Source organism: Salvia miltiorrhiza, chromosome 1, assembly GCF_028751815.1.
Source record: "Salvia miltiorrhiza cultivar Shanhuang (shh) chromosome 1, IMPLAD_Smil_shh, whole genome shotgun sequence".
NCBI classification, from domain to species: domain Eukaryota; kingdom Viridiplantae; phylum Streptophyta; class Magnoliopsida; order Lamiales; family Lamiaceae; genus Salvia; species Salvia miltiorrhiza.
In genome coordinates, this window is record NC_080387.1 from 670654 (window position 1) to 677645 (window position 6992).

At 38.6% G+C, this 6992-nt stretch overlaps 1 long non-coding RNA gene across 1 annotated transcript; it reads right to left on the bottom strand.

The window, feature by feature from the left end:
* Positions 1-4758: 4758 nt before the first annotated feature.
* On the bottom strand, positions 4759-6429 carry LOC131007188 (uncharacterized). Its single transcript, XR_009095947.1, has 2 exons — positions 5217-6429; positions 4759-5066 (listed from the first exon to the last, which is right to left on the bottom strand). It is a non-coding gene; the product is annotated as an uncharacterized LOC131007188 (long non-coding RNA).
* Between the last annotated feature and the right edge of the window lie 563 nt (positions 6430-6992).

A 6992-nucleotide genomic window follows, 5' to 3' on the forward strand; every position in this document is an offset into this window, starting at 1 on the left:
GCTATCACGACTAACATTCTCAATGCATTCTTGGGTGGTACTCAAATGGTTTGTAAGAGGACCCATCATTATAATCGTATAGGCAGCTAGCCTAAAACGACAACATAAAGCTTTCTCATTCATTCATACATACATACATACATACATACTTCTGTATCTTTTGAAATCTTAACATATATGGACATTTAAAGTCCCTTTCATGAAAACTTTGCTTGTGCCGGAAAGATTCAAGGAATCTAACTCGACCATACATACATTGATTCGTTAAGGGCTCGGGTAGTCCCAAACACGAAATAACATTCATTGAGTCATTATGGGTTCGGGTAGTCCCAAACACGACACTATCGTTAAGGGTTCAAGAAGTCCCTAACACGATACTGAGCTGGGTTATATGAGTCGGAGACCCAAGATAACAATATGAAAGCGATTAGCAATTCATAACTTATAACATATGGAAAGCGATAAGCAATTCACATAGCATCATAAACATAAGGCGCACATTTTCTTGAAAACTTTCATAACATCTGAAATACATATATGTATAATTTTGAAACTATTATCGTACCTTAGTTGCGGCAGTGTGACGGCGAGCTGAGGGCTACTGACATTCTTAGAAGTCTAGAGATACTATTCTAGACTCGACATCAAAAAAAACTTATGGTTATCAGAGACATGAAAGAAAACTTATGCTCTGATACCATTCTGCCACACCCCAATTCTTGAATGAATAAATATAATCGAGGTGTAACTAATTCATAGAAATAAACAACGAACAACCTTGTTAAAACCCGAATAATAAGATTACGAGTCGGGCTAGGCCCCTTTGGATCATAAGTTTTGTTTCATGTTTCTGACAACCGACGTTCATTAACATAAAACTAGAAATTTTAAATTGAAGCTCAACATGAAGTCATCTTAAGTTGAGAAAACAAGAGATGTACAAGAGTTATTACTACAGCGGAAGTCTATATAGAAATTGAACCTTAGCCTCCAAATCGCCGACTCTCCTGCTTGATTCCCAGCGACCGCAGCTCCTTCCATGGCCGCCGCCCTCAACCACTCTCACCCCCAACCTATCCTCTTCCTCTGACTCCGGCGACTCAGGGCAGCGACGACGAGGCCGCCGCCGCCTGAAGCCCTAGGCCTAACCAACAGAACACACACCATACCAAGGTTCCCTCCGTTCTCAGATCCAGAGCAACGGCAGCAAAGCCGCCGCCTCGGATCCCCCCCTTTTCACTCTTTGCCCTTGGCCGGACAACAGCGGCGAGTTGCCGCCGTGCTACGCTCTACCTCCCTCCATCTATCGACTCTCACAGCCAACAATCACACCAAAAGGACTCGACACAACAAGGTTCGAATCAGGGGAAAACAAAGCTTCAAGACTTTCTAAAAATTGTTTCTTCATTTGTACAAATCATAGATTTTGCTCATATAGATATGCATATATACACCATCTTTCAAACTGAAATCTTTACTAAACTGTAAATACGAATGTATATATAGATGAATGGATGAATGAGTTGGTTTCTTTTCTTGAAAAGCTTTATAATTGAATTGGTTTGATACAATCGAATAAGAGAGTGTATGAAGGGATAGCTCTTGTTATGATAAAAAGAATGAACCTTTGGGACTATATGTTGAGGTGTGCGGCTGTTGTCATAGTGCTTCCTGTTGTTCTTGGCTGAACTTGAGCTCTTTGAAGGAGTAATTAGTAAAGGTTGGTGACTTGTGAGTTATTGGCGTAGGAGAAGAGTGGGAACATGACTTCAATATTAACTTAAATTTTGACAGGAGGCGTGTTGGGGAATTTGATTGACTCCAGCATGGTTTAAAGCTAGAATGAGAGTAAGAATAGGGTGGCTTGTAGGAAGTAGGGTATGGGTGTAGTAATAGGTATTGATGGTAAGTGATGAAATGACATGATGTGATAATTAAAACATCTGCGATGAATTGTCGAACTGAAATAATTCTTTAGGGTTTGCTAAATAAATAGCTCGTGTAAATGTTCAAATGCTCAATTTAAATAAATATGCAATGCGTACGAATTTAAATAACTAAATTTACAAATATTTTTTTGTAAATCATTTTGGTTGGAATTAAAATAAACTCGTTTTTATTCTCCAGCGTGAATCGTCTCATACTTCTAAGTTCAAAATTTACTCTAAATTTTGCTAGGGAAAAGCGGGGCGTTACATATAGTTTCAAATATAATTTATCACATGATAAGATTTAGCCTATTAGGCTATCCATAAAATTAAAACAAAATAATAATAATAATAATAATAATAATAATAATAATAATAATAATAATAATAATAATAATTACAAGAAATAAATAAGAATACTTACAAAATGGAAGCTTTTATTGCGATACACCACTTCAAGCACAAATATTTTACAATGAAGAAAACAAAGAGAAAGGAAGAACTACGGGAGAAAGAGAATGCCCTTCTCTTCATCCATACACAATTATTTATAGTACTAAATGTTTTACAAAAGTCAAACTAAAAATTTTTACATCAATAGAAAATAAAAATTTTCTAAAGGTATTATCATACCTTATCTAGACTATCTAAAGTCTAATGGTATTATCATGCCTTATAGACTATCTAAAGGTATTATCATGCCTTTCTCGATCAATATCTTCAAATTTTTCTTCCACAAGCAATATTATTGCTCTCTTGAACTTGCTCATCATATCTTCTGAATCAGAAGAAGATTCTCCTCTTTTGAAATTTTCAATGAGGACATCTCTGATAGCTCCAAAAAAATGATCCTTGTTGAAACCGAATAGAAGGTAACAATCGAGGTGCAACTAAATCATGAAAATAACACAAGGAAAAATCCTTGTTGAAACCGAATAGAAGGTAACAAGTCGGGCTAGGCCCCTTTGGATCACAAGTTTTGTTTCATGCTTCTGATAACCAGTATTCATTAGCATAAAACTAGGAGTTAAGTGTTTAGGCTCAATCAGAGATGTCATTCTAAATTTGATATGAAAGTCTTAAGTTGAGAAAACAAAAGACAAGATATTATTTACTGCTACAGCGGAAGTCTTAAAAAGAAGTTGAACCCTAGCCTCAGCTCAGTCCCGTCAGCACCAGCCAGCCAACCTGAAAACATTTGAAAGTATTTTTGGGCTAAGTACTAATGTACTCAGTGGGCATGCATTTTCTGAAACATTTCATATTTTCGTAAAGACAGTTTATCCAATCATAAATGACATAACTTAGAAGGTTTTAAAATTGAAAGAACTTCTAAGCATGTTAAAATAATTTCTTTCATTTGTGTGCACATGTCACACTCCCTTTCCGTTACTCGCTGTGATCCCGGACCTTTTAGCCACCGACGGATCCATTACTCCCGCTTGCTTGAACTGAGGGCGTAACCCAGCCAAGTTCCCATTTGGGACCCAATGATCCGGAACACATCCCGTCGAGCACCCTTATAACGCCTCATACATGATTAGTGCCCGATGGAGATCAACCCACCAGGTAAGCTAATAGGTGTACACAATTCTCAAATAACGTGTTAGGTCAAGAGAGAACCTCGATCGATTCATTGTTGCGAGCCTTAAACGGAGCAGAGTGCACAAAATATTTTATTGGATAAACAGTTTGCATTTCATTGAAACATTTAGAGCTTAATAACTCAATCATACTTTATACATTTGGAAAGTAAGCCCACCTGATTAGGCAAAGCCTGAAGATCATAAACATGGAAACCTGTCTTGGGAAAGCAACGCTAATTCCCTTGGTCCACAAAGCCTACAAGAAATCTATTATCTTAATAGGTCTCCTGAATCTAATCTTAAGTCATAGTGAAGTGCTTAACATTCTATGATTCATCACACCGGGTTTTCAAAATTTAATGAAGAAGATCGAAAACAAATTCTTGAGCTAAGGACACCAACAATATCCTTACTTGATTTTTCTTTAATAATTGGAATTATAAATAAAATCAATTAAATCATAAATGCTTTTATTGCAAAACGCAAATGCAATACATGTCATGCTTTAAACATATGATAAGTAATAACTTAAAATATGCACATAATAATAATATAATATTATTAAGCAAATTATTCATTAAAATAATAATTAATCAACTATTAAAAGTCTAGTTAACTAAAAACATATTAGCCCATTATAAATAAATAGAACAGGCCCAAGCTTAAATCAAAGAATCGGTCTAACTTAATAATATAAATCAGCCCACAATTGAAATGAGAAGCCCTTTTGTTAAAAAAATTCGCAGCCCACCTCAAAGAAATAAGACGTGGCCCTATTAAAATATAAAAACAAGCCCAAACACTTATTAAAATCGGCCCAACCTCAAACTCCCTTTTTCCCCCTTTTTTTTCAGAGTCAAACACGCACACACACTCACACTCTCAGCTTTCTCTCTCTCTCTCTGCTCACCACCCAGATCCGCCTCTCTCTCTCCCTCGAATCTCCTCCGACGGCGACCGCCGCCGATCACCCCGCCTTCATCTCCCTCGTCGCACCACACCATTCAGCTCACCAATACCCACGAAAGAAACGGCGAAGCAGCGGCGAGAATCACCGCCTCCGCCTTCCTCCTTGGAGACGGCGAGGCGCCGCCGCCTCCCTCGATCTCTCGTTTTCCCCGGCGAAGTGCCGCCTGTGACAGCCCTCGTTCCCGGGAGAATAGGAAATGTGCTACTTAATGGGATTTCTAGACTTTGCTCGGATAAAATAGGTGATATGTCCTTAGATTTGGGTGACACATTCATAATAAAGGAATTTCGTAATTGAAGGATAATAATTACGACAACTAAGATAGAAATTCTCCCAACCAGGATCAAAAGTTCGGAGGTCTGAGACAACAAGATAACACTTCATACTAGACATACATATATGCGAGGTTCAGTTGCTAGAAATGCGATTGCCAAAAGAGTTCATAATAATTAGGCTAAGAATATTTAAAGAGTCAATCTCAAAAGATATCCACCTTAGTGAATATTATGGCAGCATAAATTATTATATGAAACTACAGCAACATCCTCCCTCAGCCTCGCACGTCACCACCTGCCGCTCAACCTGCAAAAGGTTTTGAAAACAATTGCAGGGCTGAGTACTAATATACTCAATGGGTTTAGCCATTTGAAAACATTTGAAAATCCATTTAAAAGAATAATCCATGCTATGAACAGTATAACATAGAAATATTAGAAAGCATTCCATGCATACTTAAAATAAATTGTGGATCCATTTTCAGTCTTCTCTCTACTGGTGCTTCGCCTATAATGTGAACATGTGGGAGCAGCCCACAGAGGTCCACTACCATGCATGTTTCAGAAATGAGAGCAGCCCAAGTCTGACAGTCTGGGGCAAGTGGGAGCAGCCCACAATACCCCCTTGTGTGTACACAATCCTAACCAGGGCGATCCAATCGCTACGCCGGCTAGGACCCGATCGTTAGAGAACATAGGAACACTTTAAACTATAGAGAGATAAAAACATTTTAACATGGACATTCATTTGCATTTGCATAAAACAAGTAGAGCTTAATAACTCAAAACATACATTTGGAAAATAAAAACCCACCTCGATAGAACAAGCTTGTAGATAAAAGATGTACAATTCTCTTCTTGTAAACGCAAAACTAATTCCTTCTCTCAAGTGGACCTACAAGACAATCTAATCTTAATAGGTCTCAAAATATCGCATGAGCTAACGATTCTACAAAGCTGCTAAATCTTAATATTCTGCGCCCGAATTTTCAAAACTCAAATGAATATCATAAAAAAAATCAAATTTATCAAAATACTTTTATTGCATTATTAAAAATAATCAACTGAATCAGGACTCGACTAAATAATTTAAGTAAAGCCTGAGTTAAAGAATGTAATTCAGCCCAACATCTAAACAAACATGCAGCCCAACTCTTTAATTAAATCAGGCCCAACTTGAATTAAAAGTATAGGCCCAAAATTTCATAAGTCAAAAACCCCTTATCTCTCCTTCTCTACGCCTCCCCTCTCTCTCTCTCTCAGAACACACCCCCTTCTCCTCCTTTCTCCGCCATCTCTCTCTCACCAGCCGCCTCGCCACTTCTCCATCGCCGGCGACGAAAGCTATGTCGCCGTCGCGGCTCCCCCTTCCCCTATCTTGCTTCTCTCTCTGTCAAAAAGGAAATCCCCAAAATCCCAAACCATTTCCTTTGATTTTAAGGGAGAGGCAGTCGGAGCATCGCCTTGCCGTCGCGGCACAGCAGCAGCGTCGCTCAGCCACCTTCTCTCCCGATCGACGAACGGACGGCACCAATAGGCAACCGCCGCCGCGATTCATCACCACCATCTCCGATTCTCCCTAAACCGCCTCTTCCTCCCCTCTGAATTTCGGCCAGCAGCTCGAAATACCGCCGTCGCCGCCGACTCTATCCTGCCTCCCCTCCTTCTCTCCTTCTCTAAATTCTCCTTCTATAGAGAATTTAGTGAAGAAAATCTGGAGTTTGGTTTGGTGTAGAGTTTGAGTATCTGCTGAGGACTCTTATAGGAGAAGAGTGGGGACGTGGAAGTACCCATATCATGCATTAAAACTAATTGATAACCATGTAATGTGTCAATTCTACTGCCCCAAGTAATAGATTAAAAACTCATGCAAAAACACACATATATATATACATGTTCGGTCCACTTAATGAGAAAGCGGGCTTCTTAAAATAAGAGACCCTTTGCAAATTGTTTACAAAGCCCAACATCAAAATAATTCATTGAGATAGAAAATATAAGCACATTGCCTTCAAATAATTTGATAAAATCTATTGTTAAAAGGAATACTTTTTCGAAAAGAAATATAATAATTTATCCGGGCGAGAATCTACTTATTCTAAGTTCAAGTATTCTCGTGAAATCCTATTAAGCAAAAATCGGGGTATTACAACCCTCTTCTGCGTTCCCCCTGTAAACTCCGACATCGACAAGGCCATCGAGTCTCTCCCTCATCTCCCCCCATTTCTCCTCT